The sequence below is a fragment of the Chelonia mydas genome, chromosome 9 (assembly GCF_015237465.2).
Source record: "Chelonia mydas isolate rCheMyd1 chromosome 9, rCheMyd1.pri.v2, whole genome shotgun sequence".
In the NCBI taxonomy this organism is placed as follows: domain Eukaryota; kingdom Metazoa; phylum Chordata; order Testudines; family Cheloniidae; genus Chelonia; species Chelonia mydas.
In genome coordinates this window covers 88,843,923-88,861,685 of record NC_057855.1, presented here as the reverse complement: position 1 = coordinate 88,861,685, position 17,763 = coordinate 88,843,923, and the positions used below count along the sequence as shown (strand labels likewise).

The following is a 17,763-nucleotide window of genomic DNA, read 5'->3' as shown; positions in this document are numbered from 1 at the left end:
TTCCAGCACTGCCTGCGAGCTCCAGCCCCACCTGAGCCTGGGGCAGCAAAATTTTTGCTTGGGGTGGCAAAAAAAACCTAGAGCCGGCCCTGGGCAGGTTGTAGGTAGACCCTGGCTTTGCTGATCTTCCTCCAATTGCCGGCAAAAGGGTGAACAGGTGGGAGTAGCTTTAATGCCGCCTCCAAAGCAAAAGGGAGGAGGTGAGGAATTGTGACTGATTAACAATTTGCTCTCTGATCTCTCCTTGGGGTGGTACAGCTACACGCATGCCATTACTCGGGACAGATTGTAAGGATACAAGGGAGAACTGCTCCAAGAACTGTGTGGTAACTTAATGCCCCTTAGCGTAATTTCCTGTAAAATGTCGATTGTCTTCTCCCACGTCCTTCCTCCCACCTTAGACACACACTCACTCTCTCTCTCTCTCTCTCTCTCGTTTTTAATGAAATGTGAAATGGTTTCTATTTTTAGGAGCAGAATTGAAATTTAGGAGACTTCTGCCAGCTCTATTACATGTGAGTCCTTTTTAAATGCAGAATAGATAGAGAAAAATCAATATACTGTTTTTTAAAGCGTTTGAAAATTAAATAAAAAGGTTTAGTCTCATTTTATTTGAGTGTCTGTGCACACTGACAGAAGTTTCAACAAAATTCTTGATGATGAAAATGATAACTTACTCGGCTTTAAATCCCCTGACATGATACAGTCCCATCTGCATGCCTGTCACACACAGTTCTTCGCATCTGTGGGAGTTCTACATGCAGGAATGGCTACAGAATAAACCTTATGCAACTCTTTTGATCAATTACAAGCCCAGTGGTCGCTTACCAATCTTTTCCTTGCCACTTAATGTCACTTTTTACAAATGACAAGGCCTCGGGAGAGGGGAAGTTTAGTTTTGTGGCTAAACTACAGGATTAGAAATCAGAAGATCTCAACTACTGCTAGACTTGCTCTGTGTTCGGGGGCAAACAATTTAACCCTCTTGGGCCTACTTGTGTTATCTATAAAATGGGGATAATAAAGCTTAATTTGTTAATTTCTATAAAGCACTGTGAGATCAGAGGGATGTACAAGTAGATTGCTTTTAATAAATCTGTACTTCGTTTTGCACTCACTATTACTTGGGATTTTTTGGGATTATAATGGGATTTTTCACATAACCATCTGATCTGCATCTGTTTACCATTTCCAAAGACTGTTCAAAATATTTGATTAGCTACATTTTAAGATTACTAAACGCAAGAGGCTGCATTATTGCATAAATTAAGAACACACAAATCAGGAAATGCGTAATTTTAGGATGAACACACAATTTAAACTATTCCCCCTTATGCATATGTGGTCTGACACCTTCTTTAATTACATGATGACATAATTAGTCTCTACAATACTCTGCCAAAAGTTAACGTTCCAACAGGGCCATGCTGTTCCTTCTGTATGTTTCTTACAGCATATATATTTTTACAATACAAATAATGATGCATCAGGCTACACTTTTAACCAGAAAAACAGGGACCGAAAAATGCATGCGCAACGCGGTGGAGTTAGTATTGCCAAAGTTAATGTTCTAACAGCATACGGTACTGAAAAATAGTATGGAATTGTATTGGGTGAAATTCATCCCTGTGGAGAGGGCCACCACAAGCCTGTGTGGTACTTAAAAGCTATTTAGAGGACATATGTATTGGCATTCTGTTGACCTGCTACATAAGGGTGAAATTCACCCATAGTAATATTAACTCAGAACTGTGTTGAAATGAGTAATGTGCTGAACACTGACAAGAGTTATTTTTCTTGTCTTCCTCACCTGTGTGATGATGGAAGGATAAGGACAATCTAACATCAAAAAAAAAAAATCCAGTCAGTGCCAGCTGGGCAGGATTTTCAAGCTCGCTCAGCATTTAGCTAACTTACTGAGGTCCACGGTAAAACTCCGACTTTCATCAATAAGAGAAGTTATGCAATTATTTGAAAATCCCACCATGCTGCTTTTGAGCGGTTAAAACCAATGCTATGTGTAAATTGCAGATTACTTGTACAAAAGCAGGACGACGACTTTAAAAAAAAAAAAAAAACCTTAACTTGCAAAGAGTTACCTATTAACGATAAAACTTGCAAATCGGAAGGCTAGGAAGTGCTGTCTTACACTTGTATTTTATGGAAGATTTTGCTTAAAAAATCCTGAAAGAATGGATTGCAATTAAATTTTATCTTAATCTCCCCAGGCAGCAGTGATGTTGTATATGTCCTTAAAATAAGATTTCGCTAGCAATAATCTTGTTAGGACTTGTGGCTTTATTATTATGGGGATACCATGGCTAGGTTCTCTCTCTGTATCTTTACACTTTCTGAAATAGAGTAATTCCCCCTTCAACAATATGAAAGATGGAACTGAATAAAAATGGTGTGAAGAAAATAGTTTTTGTAAATTCTCTAGTATTTTCCTCACCCCCTGCCTCCTCCTTCGGGACGCATTTTGTCATCCCTTTTCATTTTTTTTATTTTTCTTCCAGCACAGTTTCTCTCTTCTCACTTCTGAACTGTGAACAGAAATGTAAAGGAGAGAGAGGATAAGAGAAGTTCATTGCATGACTTCTCAGAGGGGCCAAGTACCTACGACTTCCACCGAATTCTGAGAGCTGGGCAGGAAACTCTTTTCCCGTCCTGTGGAACTTTTTGAGATTTCAGAAATTGTCCTGTTCTGCATTAGGATGAAACCAAGATCTTTAGAAGTCTCGCAGGGAAAAACAAGAGAGCCATCCCAGAATATCCAGTAGTCAAGTGGTCAGGGCACTCAGCTGGAAGTGGAGAGACTCTGGTTCCTGTGCTGCCATTCTCCCCCATCCCAAGTGAGTGACCTCATCACTAGACTATTGGCTATTCTGGTCTGGGTCCCCCAATCTCTCCTGCTGAAGCTGTCCCACTGTGTACAGATAAATATTGATTGGAGCAGGGGCTGGAAACGAGTTCTCCCACATCCCAGGTGTGTGCTGTGTTTGAGCACTGGACTCTAGTTAGTCAGCCTCTCTCTGACCCAATGACTATGGAATTATTTGTAAAAGGCGAAACAGCTCCAACAGGAGGAGATGGAGAGAGAGACCGAGACCATCCCCGGTCAGATAATTCCTGACCACCTCTGTGCAGGAGCTAAGCACTTCCAAAAAGCAGACCATCAGTCTCCTTCTTCTCCTTCTTCCCCAGGCTTCAGAGCCTGAGCTCCAGCCTGTGCCACAGCTTTAAAGCAACTGTCCCCACAGCTATTTTTACAGTGTTCCCACGAACCCTGCGAGCCCAGGTCTGTCGGCCCAGGCTGGGAGGCTTGTTCCTGTGGGCTGTGTAGACATATCCACAGTGTTTCTAGGATCGGGATTGAGGACTAATATTCTTTTGCCAGGCCTAGAAGCCGAGTGGAATAGCGCTTGTGTATATGTGTTGAGGGTGAGTTTATTTCAGCTTGCTGTTTGCTATGGTCTTGATCTGAACCTTACCCAGCTGATTTAGCATTGTTTAAGGTCTCGGTAGGGGACAACTGGAGGAGGAGGAGAAGGAGACGGTGGAAATTGGAAGAAAAAAAAATCACATGGAAAAAAACAATTAAACAGAAATCAACTCTAGTGTTTATCCTTCCACATCAGATCTTGCACCATTAAATTCAATTGGCATTTTTCCATTAATGTGGATGGTGCAGACCTCTGGTTGTGTTGTTTTACCAAACTTCTGTTGCTTGTAAAAGTTTATACAAATCCTACATTCAAGCAAACACTCTCTCTGTTTTGGTGGCAGTGAAGAATAGAAGAAAACAGTGGAAACTGGTTGACTCTATAGTTCTTTCAACAGATGCTAGAGAGATAAGTAAGGTTACAGATGTGATAGCACAGGTTATGTACTATGCCTCAGCACTTACACCATGGGATCTTAAGGGAAGATGTAGCGGGGTAGACACCCGCTCCTGCCGTGAGGGGCTTAGAACAGCCCAGGAGGGGGCTGTGGCTGGGGACAAGAAGCCTGGGTTGATCGGGGAAAGCAGCAACAGCTGGGGCCATGCCTCAATCAGGCCCAGCTAGCCTCTATAAGAGGCTGCGAGCCAGGAGTCCAAAAAGACTCTCTCTGCCTGTAGAGAGAGAAGGGCCTGGCTGCTGGGGAGCCTAACCAAGTGCCTAGAGTGGAGCAGAGCTGGGGGAAGGCTAAGGGAGCGGGGGAGCTCCAGCCTGGAAACCCCCCAGGCTGTGGCCTAGTCGAAGGCCAGTTAGGTCCTGGGGTTGCAGGGGGAGCCAAACCCCACTTGCCTGTGTTGAGTGGCTTATATACTGCAGTCAGCCCCAGTAGATAGAGGCTAGATAGTGATTGGGTAGCAGCCAAAGACTGAGGTGAGGTGGGGATAGGGGGTGGGGGTTCCCCTGGGTGGGGAGACCCTGCAAGTGAGGGGTTACTGCCAGGGGGCAGCACCCCAGCGTAGAAGGGGCACCGGGTCTGGGAGGGACACGGGGGCCTGGCGTAAGCGGGACACCTGCCTGCAGAGGGCACTCCAAGGCTGGAAGAAGAACTAATTCCCAGGACACCAGCAGGAGGCGCCGCAGGGGTGAGTCCCACACGCTTACAGAAGAATTACTGAGCAATCTTGATTCATGACGTTTTATTCTTAGCCATTCTATTCATTCATTAGAAAATTCTATTAAGGCTTTAGCCACCAATTAATACCAAGGGTTCAAGTAGTTTTTTCTTAATTTAGTTTAAATAACCACGCCCTAATGGCTACATCTCTGCCCTGAAGTGCAAAGAATCCGCAATATTTATAAATAGAAGTTCCAAATATGAATTAGGATTAATATTTTATTGTGATCATTGTAGATGCAAGTCTCCAAATAAATGCTTTAATGCATTTGAGGGCCATACTCTGTCCTTGAATATTAGTAATGTTGATTGCAATAGCACTTAGGAGCCCCAGTCATGCCCCGGGACTCTATTGTGCAAGTGCTGTACAAAACAGAACAAAAAGATGGTTCCAGTTCCCAAGCATTTACAACCTCCGTGTGCACGTACAGCCATCTTCAGTGGTAGCTGTATGCACAGACCTGAGAACAGACCACCAATCATGATATAGTTAGCCACCATTTCAAGATTTCATTCAGTCTTTTAGTTGCAAAAGCTCAGTCATCAGAAGCCTCCAAGGCTTTTCTTTTTTGTACCATATCTAATTGGGATATTTTCCATTAATAATCATAGTAGGGGGAACATTGATGTCTTACTGGGAAATTTAAAGATGCTTGAAGAATTGCAGGTGGTCTTCCCCAAAGATGTCTCTCAGGAACAATGATGATGTGTTACTTTTCTTTTGCAGGCTACAAGCTTCATTTAAAATTCAAATTATGGTTTGGAAAGGTTGTGGTATCTGAACAGATTCAGATTAAAGGGCTCTGCACTGAAGAATTTTGCACAGCATGCTTCAGTTCAGAGCGTACTGAACTATTTGCTCTTGGTCTGGCATCTACAATACTGTATTATTTTTGCAGGCTTGTCTCTCCATTATTCAGTTAAGTAGATCTGCTTCCTTTACAACTCTACACAGATGCAATCATAATACAATGCATAGAAGGCAGAAAATCTTCAGTAAATACATGCAATACATGACATTTGTTGTTCTCTCTTCAAAATTCTCACTTTCTTGTAGTAACATTTGGCGAGGGGGGGGGGGGGGCCTGCAGCAGAAGGAGGCTACAACAATCTACCTAACCAGTAATTTCCTTTCCCCTAGATGTATATTCTTGTAGCCTGTATTTCTATCCTTAGTAATCTGCGCCACACATTAAATTACCCTTTGCACAAAAGGAATTTCAGCAATACTTTAATTTATGGAGTACAAATACCCGTTAAGTACTCATTACTTAAATGGTAATTGTTGTCCATTTAATTTCGCAGTAATCACAATGTAGCGATGGGGGTTTTTACATAAATTCTGTAGCCAGTTCATAAGCAGAACTCTCACTGAGGTCAAGGGAAACTCCAAGCAGTCATTGGCAACAGCACGTGGGCACCATAAGAAGATCTGTATTGTTGCAGCATATATAACAAGGCTTTGCTGCTAGATAGGGTGGGTTACAAGTTAATTAACTTTAGGCTAATTGAAATCAATGGAAGTTTTACAAAAATCAGGCTAAGTGGAACTACAGTACACAGTAACGTGCAATTACCAAATACTTGCGTTGGGCCAAACTGATCCCTAACTTAGTTCCACTGAGGTCAATGGAATTACACCAAAGATGAACTGAGCTCAGGGTGTAGCAGTAAGCCCTATTAAGTAACCCTGCAATTAATGAGTAGTTAGCGTTCATGATAATTGTGCACTGTAACTCAAAGTGTTACTGCCGTTTCTTCTAACCTACTTTAAACTCAGATCATTAGTTTTAATCTGCTCTTTTGGTGGTAAATTGCCATCTTTGAACAATCTGTGCCATCCACTGGCTGTATATTGCTGTCATTTCTTTTCTTCTAGCAAATGCTTACTTTTCTTAACCTCTCCATTAGGTGCAGCCGCCCGTGGTCCTTTTCCTTTGCCAATACTTCAGCATCTGAGAGTCAGGTGCAACATCTAAATCTTAGCCCAGTTCTCTAGATATGGTCACCCCAGCTCTTGCACAGCAATGATCTCTTCTGCTTGATACACTGCAGTGTCTGGTTTGTGTTCCTACCCATAGCTACAAACCCTTAAAATGGCTTTGTAAGCCATTTGCATTCCACCTCGGAAAGCACGATATGCACTCAAGCAAGTGTTTCTTCCAAACCCTATCTGGGTTCTGCAATAAGACACATCCTTGGTTAAAACAAGGGTGTACTCTGGGGGCTCACAGTGAAGGCCATGGAAGCCATGCACACATATCCAAGAATTGGATTTAGCTGCAAAATGGATAGATACAGCATTACCAAAAAAAAAAAAAAAAAAGTGTGTGATCCTGTAATATCTGCCACAAGGATAATCTTTGTGGTTGCTATTAAAAGACTTTTCACAGACAAGATTATATCTGTTCTTGAGGGTTATCTGGTTTGGATTATGGAGTGTCTTAATATTTTTAATCACGAGTGTTCACACACGTTAAGGGGTTTACCAAATTGGCCTGGTTAAATGTGCATGCCCAATGAGGCAAAGGAGGATGGAGACGAAAAACAATTTTGTTTATTGCCACTTGCATCCATATGCTCTCTTAGACTTTGATGATAAAACATTAAATTGTTAGAATTAAAATCAAATAAAAATATGGATTGAAGCTATTGTGTAAACTACATAATTTAAACTTCACAGAGGTCAGGACTCATGAAGACGACAACATGCCCCACAAACTAATAACTTTGCTTAAAACCAAAGAATAAGTAAAAGTGCATTTAACTCTCAGTCAAGGCTTAACCAGGGAAATCCTTAGGGTTCTTCCATAAGAAATTAGCTTTCCTGCCAGAGATACATAAATCCTGTTGAACACTGTAGCTCCAGGTAAACTCCAGATACTGTGGGAATAGTACAACACATTGCTGAAAGTTTGAAAATGTACAATCAGTTGGGAGAAAGTGATCCGACGTCAAATGCTCAATTTCTTCAAGGACCCATTTTTCAAAAGTGAAATTTACACAAAACTAATCACTTTTCTTGTAAGTGCTCACAAAAAATACTGCATACAAAGATCAAGTATTGTAATTCTGAGGAGAAGTTTTATTCTTCCTACACAGCAAAGTGTTGAATTCCTGCTTTAGGGCCAAAAAACAACCTTAACTGCGGAACAGTAAGCTGTGCATTTTATATGAAAAAAATGTTTGTATACATTCATAAACAGGCCAGAAGACAGCATTCATTTATGGTCTCGTCCAAAGCCCAGTGAAGTGAATAAAAAGACCCAGTGGACTTTGGGTTAGGCCATGAAGCAATAAATGTAGCAGTGGGCACGTTGCGCTGAGCTAGAGTTGTTATGCATCACACTGAAGGTTTTAGCCACATGAAATGTGACAATAGCCCAGCAAGACCAACAGCCTGAAGCATCGTAGAACCTGAATCCACACCTCCTGAAGAGTGCCGTACAGCTGCAACTCCCATTAATGCCAGGGAGAATTGAGAATGAGGCCCTCAGAACTCTCATGTGGTCTTATTCAGTATCATTATAAAATTTAGTTATTTATCCAAGAGTTTATGGCATTTCAAAAATTATACCAAGACAAGAAAAATAATTCCTACAATGATCTAAATTGAACAAAATATTCATTCAAATAAGTTTCTTGTTGCTACTCATCAGCTATTCCTCCTTTCCCTCCCTCCAGTCTTTCGGTAGCTGGCATGGGATCATGCTAACATTTTGGTTACTTGATATGAGCCCAAGCAGATTCAAGCATCCCTTGTGGCTAGCTATCTGGCCTTGGTTGGGTCCACCACACGTGCTGTAGTTATGATCTCGAAATTACCAAGGAGAATGCAATTTTTCTGGCGGAAGACACATTCTACTGGCAAACTGGTCCCTTCAATGCTCCACATGGGACAACAAAAACAGTTAAGGGCAAGATTAACAAAAAATTTGCTTCAGGGAAAGGGCAGACACAATATGGCCTCTGGTTCTCAGTCTTGCTCTGGGGGAGATGGGAGAAAGATATGCGCTATTGGTCCAGGAGCAGAGGACTATGCTGGCCAGCTTGGTGGGGGTGGAGTCAAAACTATACCCACTTCCAATGCATCTGCTCAGGAGGGGGGAACAGCAGCTCTGCAGAGGATAACTCCTCTCACTATCAGTAAGCAGGACCAGGGAATTAGAAAATGCTTTGTGCTCCATTACCCTATATGCCTGTACAGAAGAGTAACTGGCAACCAGTGGTAAGAGTAACATTTGCTGAAGAAAGCCAGCCTTTCAGCAGTGAAAATGTCCTGCTCCAAATAAATTTTATACATAAAAGCATCTGATGAAAAAAGAAAGAGACCAAAAAACATTATTCCAAGGAACCACTATTGTGTTAAGCTTTGAATAAGTCTCTCCCTCAGGGCAATTATATATGGGTAAACTAGTTACTGAATAAATAAAATAGTTATGAGTCCATTTTCTCTCTAATCTCCTTTCCAGTAACAGTAAATTTCAAGTATTTATCATAATCTTATCAGCATGGAAATGTGAAAATTGTAAATATGATTCGGTAAAGGTATTTTCATACATTTATTTACCAAATTCTAGTACAGACAGCAGCAAGAACAGTGAACTCAGTCATGAAGAGTAAGGATAGGTCCGCCTTATTAATAGAGCTCTGTGCCCATATATTTCAAATACCTTTGAGCACATTACCATCTGTGTATATTCTACTAATGAGCTACCGTGTCTGCTGAAGACGACCAGTCATCTAACACTGATTAGTCAGATGGAGACTGCTTAATTTCTAAACAATGACTGAGCCCTTCTTACGTGGTGTTGAAACTTGCTGTAGTTGGTGCTTGTGAATCTCATCCTAAGAAAAAAGGGATTGTGGCATGATCCAGGCTGGGATTCAGTTTCACAGATTGGATCAGAACCAAAAAAATCACTGTGGGGTGTCAGGGCTCTAGGAGGCCACATGGGTCAGGAGCTTCACCACTAGTTTTTTTCTTCTCTAGGAGGCAAAGGCTGCTGAATAGCAACAGCAAGGACAACAGGCTGGAGTGGGAGGAAACAGTGGAACAACCAGATCCCCAATTTTGTCCCACACTCCTCCAGATCAAGACTGTACCAGTGAGAGGATTTGGGGCACTTGGCCCAGTAGCACCCTTCCCCAAATGCCACATGGGTTGGAAGAGCCAGCAATACCTTTCTGATGATCTCCAATCAATCTAATCTGGACACACACAAAGCCAGCTTGTTCCTAATTGCCTGCACAAATTAGGTCGCCATATGTAAATTATAGCATTAGCACACACAGTACAGTGTGTGAGAAAATGCTTGCACAGAGCTTCCCCACAGAGAGAGGGGCCTCACTTGGAAAATTTGAAACTGATCACTACTAGCCCGAGAAAGCTTCCTAGCTGGAGAACTTTGCCTTGGAACTCTGAGTCCCAATGAAGCACTGAATTCTCACTATGATAACACAGTGACTGACTGCTCTGCCATCCTTCTCCCTGACAGATTAATGCTGTTTTAAGAGTAGATCCTTAAGGGGCTATTAGTTGATGCAAAAAATAGAATTCTGCTACCTCTAAAAATATTTTCCTAACAATCTTAAAAAATGTAAGATCAAAATTACCTTTTAAAGCTCCCTGTTGGAAAGCATAGTAGTAAAGCACAGCACAAGTACTAAATTATCCTAGTAATTATGTTGATGAGAATGCACAACCTTCAGGTGAACAAAACCATTAAAGGAGATCTGGGTTGCTGTGTTTTGTTGTTGTTTTTTTATGGGTAAGAGCAATGAAACATTCTACTATATAGACCTCTTCCATTGCACCCCCACCATCATGTTCAGCAACATGTGCATTAAAAGGGTAGGGTTGTTATCACCCACTTCCTGTAACAAAGTCATGGACAGATCTTTGCTATGAGGAGACACTTTAGAGAAACCCATTTAAAGAGGCCTTGAGGATGATCCTAAATTCACTCTTGCTGGCACAGGATTTTATATTAACATTTTGTTCTGGTGGCCATCCTGCACCCTGGACAGACAAGTTTGGGCAAATCCCACCGCTTCGTTCTCTCTGGACATAAAAATCCAGCAACAAAGTCTTTGCCCCTTCATGGTACTTGGGAATGTAGTATTTCCATTTTCCCAGTTAATACCAATGGGATGTCTATCCACCCACCCAAGTACTATCTTGACCCTCATTGCCATGGGCATCTGAGTAGCGCTGAGCAAATACTTCATTTTTTGGATCTATAGCCAAGCCAAACAAAGAGGATGTGCTCGCTTTGAGCCAAAACTGGAAGTTTTTAGGCTAAAAAATTGAAACAAAAAGCTTTAGAAACTTTGTTTGGGTCAAATGAAACATTGCAAATACCATTTCGACCTGACATTTCATTGTGAAAATGGAGCTTCGAGCACCTTCAAAATGGTTGAAAAATATTTTCCAGATCTTTCACAGCTGAAACCATTTGCCATATTCTACCCAAATTCATGAATAGTTTTAATGCCGGGGGGGAGGGGGGAGGGGAATGCATTTCCTGGCGCATTTCCTATTTGTTAAAAAAATTGCCCAACTCTACATCTGAGCAGCTTTGATCTCAGGTCATGTTCTAATCTTCATGTTCTACAGATAACTCTAAATACATGCTGGAGAGCCAGCAGTTCATATCAGATCTCCAGTCCCCCTAGGACTAAGCAAGCCTCCAATACGTCATCTCTTCCTGCACAACAATAGATGGAACATCTCATTCACAGGCATATTTAAATGGGGACTTTGATAGGGACCCTCTCTCAATAGTTTGCATTTTTATTTATTTATTTCATGTTTATGAAGGACCATGATCCCCAGGAGCCTAGCAACCCAGGTGCCTACATTCAGGTTTCTCTCTGCTTCCCCAAGTCAGCAACATGCTTAACATGTGCAGATAACCCTGAGCAGTAGAGAGCAGATTGACTCACCCCAGCCCAGATGAAAAAAGCATAATGCTGTAAGTAATAGGTTGCAAAGTCATTGTTAATAAAACTTATGCTGACCTATATTAGAAAAATCAGCCAAAAAGCTTTAGCTTCCAGACTGCTCCAATGACACTAAAAAGCCCCACCCCAAACATGGTTTCCAGTTTAGTCCGTTGGTTTGCCTATAAATAGAGATGTCACACTGAATGCGGACATAACATCCCAAGTGTCATTTGTAGTACTCATCCTGTTTTCTAGCTATATTTTCAGATACTTTTCTGAATCATATCCAAATTGTATGAACCTCCTTAGCTTTGTAAAATTGGGCATAAAGTGTCGCAAGGTCATGCAAGGAGTCAGAAGATGAGTAGATTTTAGTGTTTTCTGCTGGACTGGAGACACTGTAAAAATAGCCTCAAGTTATTATCATGGTTATCATCCCATCCAGATCTATCCAAAACCTGGAGGCGCAGAGTGCCTGAACATAGCAAACAGTGAAAGTAACTAAAGAGGTTTGGACTGAGTTTCTAAGCTGAAGTCCCATGAAGGGAGCAGCTATTTATACAAGCACTAATGTATTACAGTAGCCTCGAGTCCCAACCAAGAATTGCTAGGCACTGTGTATGTAACACACAGCTTACAGACCAAAGAGCTCACAGACCAAATAGCAGAGAGTGGAAGGGAAAAGCGGCATAAAGAGGGAAAGTGACTTGCCCAAGGTCACACAGAAGGTCAATGGCGAAGCTAGGACTAGAACCCAGGTCTGCCAACCCCAGCGTAGTGCCCTATTCCCAGTACCACACTAGAAGTAGATGGGGTAGCATTCCACCCCATTTCACACAGTGGCACATTTCCAACGCACATTTCACAGAGAGCTCTTGAACTCTGACTACATATATTTGAACAAGAGGAAGGGATTAATATGCCGTTAAAAAGAACACGAACTTACACAAACACCGAAGTGCCCTTGGAGAGGGCCATTCAAGACTATTTGCATACTAACATTTGAGTGGAGGAGGAGGAGGAGGAAATGAAAAGGTTGTTGGCTTTGCAAAAAGCAAAAAATTAAGTCTAGCTCGATCCACATTTATTCAGCAGCCTGGAAAGTGGAGTTGTTGCAGTCTATGATATGAGTATTTACCAGAGCGCCCCGGAAGACACTCTCGATCTCTAGGGTAAGTCACGTACTTTTTTTTTTTAAAAAAAATGTGCCTGCCCAAGAGACTGGCGTGGTTCTTAAGGAGCAATTCAGTCAGTCCCTCAGGTAAATCAAATGCATTTTTTCAATGCATTCAAACAACACACACAACTTTCCTCCCCAGGCCACCTTTTAAATTCAAAACTAGGTTGCAGTGACACTGTTGTTTTATGTATCAAACAAGACTTGAGACATTCACAGCAAAGTATCTAGAAGGCCAACTGCTATGCTATGGCAGACATATTACAACCAGCCTCCCTGGGCCATGCAGAGCTACGTTCTATTTTTCATAATAAAGCCAAAATAATTGCTTTACTTTTACTTCTCTACCACCCTCATCTGAGGATTCAAAGCACTTTCCACACACTCACCAAGTTAGCCTCAGAACTTCCCTGTGAGATATCCTACAACATGGAGCTCTTTCAATGGGGAGCAACATGCCTCGTGGTTAGCCCACTTGACAGGGACTCCGGGGATCTAGCTTCTTCTCCCCAACCTGCAGCTGGACTGCTAGATGATCTTGGGCAAGTCACTTCACCTCCCTCTACCTTTGTTTCCCCATCTGTAAAATTGGAAAAATGATGCTGGCCTTTGTTTTAAAAAAAATAATAATAATAATAAATTCTCATCTGTAAAAGCTTAAGAACTATATAAGCACTCAGCATTGATAAGAATAGCAATAAAGCTTACAGAGAGGAGCTAGAGGTCACACTCTTGATGCCAAGCATTTTATTAGGAGAAAACTGAATACACAAAATATTTGCCTTTCCATAATATACTTGCCAATTACTTTCATTTAAAAAAAAAAAAGTGTATGAAATCATTTGATGCTGAAACATTGATCTGCCCCAGACACAGACAAGATCTGGGTATAATTATGGTCTGGTGGTTTAGTATTAAAAAAAAAATCCACCACATTAGAAGAGTCATAGAACTCTGCCAAAACAACTTAAAATCCACATTTTTCACTATTTCACTGCTGATACTTAAGAAAGAACAGGATCGAGCCTATTATGAAGGACCGCATCATCGACTTGGAATAGCAAATCACTTTGGAGTAATGAGCTGGTGGATCTTGGATCATGAGCATAATGTGGGCAAAACTGCTCCTTATTTTTGTCCCATCAGACCCCTGCTTTGGGCTAGCTGCCTAGGTCACTTAGTAAAGGTTTCACTCTATTATTCCATTTTATAAATGGGATAGCTGATGCCTAGAGATTCAGACATTTTCAAAAGCACCTAGGTGCCTATCCACATCTTTAGGCACCTAAAATACTTTCAGAGAAATCTGGCCCTCAAGGTAAGTCTACACAGCAAAGGCTGTGCATGGGCTAGCTTGCCCAAGCTAGCTTGAATCCAGCTAGGACAGGTAACAATAGCAGCGAGGACAGCACAGCACGAGCTTCAGAGCAGACTAGTGAGCTGAGCACGTTCACAGGGCCTTCACTGCTATTGTTACCTGCTAGCTGGATTCAAGCTTAGCCTCTTGAACTAGCTATGCACAGCTCTTGCTGCATAGATGTACCCTCAATGACTCACTGAGGGTCACATAAGAAGTTTGAAGCATAGCAAATTGTCATATGTGAAGATATAGACAGAACACCTAGGGGGAGGTACAGCTCAGTGGTTTGAGCATTGACCTGCTAAACCCAGGGTTGTGAGTTCAATCCTTGAGGGGGCCATTTGGGATCCGGGGCAAAAATTGGGGTTGGTCCTGCTTTGAGCAGGGGGTTGGACTAGATGACCTCCTGAGGTCCCTTCCAACCCTGATATTCTATGATTCTATGTAAGAAAAGGCCAGTCCAGCTGGAACATCCATGCCCAACAGTGGCCCTTCGGCAGAGAGCATCACTGGAGAGTAAGTAAGGAGTACTTGCTGGAGTGTGACATGGAGTTAAGTGGAAGGCATGGGACGGTTCCAAACCTTGAAGTAGTGAGCTGCTGTATTCAGTTCCCAAACTAAATCCTGAAGGGATTTTGTTCAGGTCTCACATCAAGAGATGAGGACACAGCAAAGGTCTTAAGTTTTCTAGTATGTGTCATATTCATCACCATGATGGGAGGCTCTCTAGTTTTGTTTCTTGTACTTCACAGTAACAGCAAAATATGCATGTGACTTTCACCCACTACTCACAGACCCCCCCACCTCCCCCCCCCCACACTAATAAAGGAATGGTGGATCAACCACCGTCTGAAAATAAACACAAATCTTTGACCACAAATTCCACTCTGGCCTATCTCCAGTGTACTATGTATCTTCCTCTCAGCAGATTACAAGTACTAATCATGCTCAGCATAGGGAAGGATTGATTGGTTTTGAAAGGGTGAGATAATAAAATGATAAACATACTCCCCTAAGGGTGACATTGCTTCTTGGATCAATTTAGCTTTCAGCTCATAGACAGGCAATTATGTCTACTTTAGCAAGTAGTAGCTGGTACCATAATAGGAGAATACCACGCAGGTCTATATACCAGCCCTTGCACAAAGTATGAAAAGAATCACTTCCCTTTGTCACAAGTCAACAACTGGAAAATATTTAAACCAGCCCTTCATCAGAGTTGGAGTGAAATTTTAAGCTTTTCTTTATTATAATTAGTTCAAAGAACTTACTTCAACTACTGGGGGGGAGAAACCAAATTATCATATTTCTCTATTTTATCACAATCTCCTGTAGCCACTTCACACACTCCTCCTCTCTTCCCCCCTAATGTTAGCGCTTATTGTTTTTAAACGGCAGTCAATAATAGATTTCATTACAGACTCCATGTAAAGACAAGGGAGCATCTGAGGCAGCAATTGTGGGCATTCATTGCTTACAACTTTTTAAATCAAATTTCCTCACTGCAGTGCACTTTGCATGGTAAGTGTGATTTTTCACAGCAACAAACAGAACCTAAATCTTTAAATTCCGTGGACAGAAATTTTATGCTCAGTCTTGTATTTAATTCATAATGGCAGTACCTAGAGCTCTTCAAAGAGTTATTGGTTCTCCAGTCCTGCTGAATCACTGATATGTAGAGCTAGAAGAGACCTTGGGAGGTCATCAAGTCCAGCCCTCTGGCTGAGACAGGAGCAAGCAAATCTAGACCATCCCTGACTGGTGTTTGTCCAACATGTCCTTAAGAAAACCTTCAATGATGGAGATTCCAGAACCTCCCTTGGAAGCCTATTCTTGAACTTAGTTTTTCCTAATATCTAACCTAAATCTCCCTTGCTGCAGATTAAGCCCATTACAATTCTTGTCCTACCTACACTATCCTCTTTATAATAGCCCTTAACATATTCAAAGACTTATCAGACCTCCCCCTCCAGTCTTACTCAAGACCAAACATGCCCAGGTTTTTTTAAAAAAAAAACAAAAACCTTTCCTAAGTGTTATGTTTTCTCAACTTATTTTTGTTGCTCTCCTCTGGACTCTCAACAATTTGTCCACATCTCTTCTAAAATGCGTGGCTCAGAACTGAACACAGTACTCTAGATGAGGCCTGACAAAGTGCCAAGTAGAGTGGGACAATTACTTCCTGTGTCTTACATGTGACACTCCTCTTAATGCACCCCAGAATGATATTAGCCTTTTTTTTAATAGCATCACATTGTTGCCCCATATTCAGCTGTGATCCACTATAACCACTGTATCCTTTTCAGCAGTACTAGCCCCTAGCCAGTTATTCCCCATTTGGTACTTGTGCATTTGATTTTTCCTTCCTAAGTGAAGTAGTTTCACACTTGTCTTTGTTGAATTTCATCTGGTTGATTTCAGACCAGTTACCCAATTTGTCAAGGTCATGTTGACTTCTAATCCTGTCCTCTAAAGTGCTTGCAAGGCCCTCCCCCCTCTAATCCAACCTTGGCGTCATCTGAAAATTTATAAGCACTCTCCACACCATTATCCATGTCGTTTATGAAAATATTGACTAGAACTGGACCCATTACTGATCCTTACAGGATCCTACTACATAGGTCCTCCCATTTTGACAGAAAACCAGTGATAGCTGTGCACCCACCTCATAGTAAAAGCGGCAAAGAGTCTTGTGGCACCTTATAGACTAACAGACGTATGTGCATCCGATGAAGTGGGTATTCACCCACAACAGCTTATGCTCCAATACATCTGTTAGTCTATGAGGTGCTACAGGACTCTTTGCCACTTTTACAGATCCAGACTAACACGGCTACCCCTCTGATGCTTGACACCCCATAGTAATTTCACCAAAACCATATTTCCCTAATTGTCTTTGAGAATATTATGTGGGTCTGTGTCAAAAGCCTTTCTAAAAAAGAAAAAAAAAATCAAGATATATCCTGTCTACTGCTTCTCCCTCACCCACCATCCAGTAAGCCAGTAACCTTGTCAAAGAAGGAATTGGGTTGGTTTGGCAAGATTTGCTTTTGACAAATCTATGATGGGTATTCCATATAATCTTACGATCATCTAGGTGCTTACAAATGGATTCTATAATAATCTGTTACAATATCTTTCCAGGTACTAGAATGCCCTAAGACCTGGCTCAAGAGATGTGCTCAGCCAGATACTATTCATCTCAAATTGGGGAACCAAAATTAATAGCCACTTTTGAAAATTTGGGCTTACACAATTCAGATCATACAAGAAGTCAGAGGCAGACCTATTTCAGAGTAGCAGCCGTGTTAGTCTGTATCCGCAAAAAGAACAGGAGGTGCCACAAGTACTCCTGTTCTTTTTAGGGGCAGACCTAGAAACTCTCAGTCTTCTGTGAATGCCGACTAGCTTCCTTTTTTGAAGAAAAGCTCTAATGTAAACATTAGTAAAGCAGTATGAGCATCTTAGTACTTTCCATACACAAAGGTACACAATACCTGCCCTGAAGAATCATAGAATCATAGAATATCAGGGTTGGAAGGGACCCCAGAAGGTCATCTAGTCCAACCCCCTGCTCAAAGCAGGACCAAGTCCCAGTTAAATCATCCCAGCCAGGGCTTTGTCAAGCCTGACCTTAAAAACCTGTAAGGAAGGAGATTCTACC

At 41.8% G+C, this 17,763-nt stretch overlaps 1 protein-coding gene across 4 annotated transcripts in view; it reads right to left on the bottom strand.

Moving 5' to 3' along the window:
* IL1RAPL2 (interleukin 1 receptor accessory protein like 2) overlaps positions 1-17,763 on the bottom strand; it is a 544,020-nt gene that overhangs the window by 488,995 nt on the left and 37,262 nt on the right. The gene's annotated exons all lie outside the window — the stretch shown is intronic.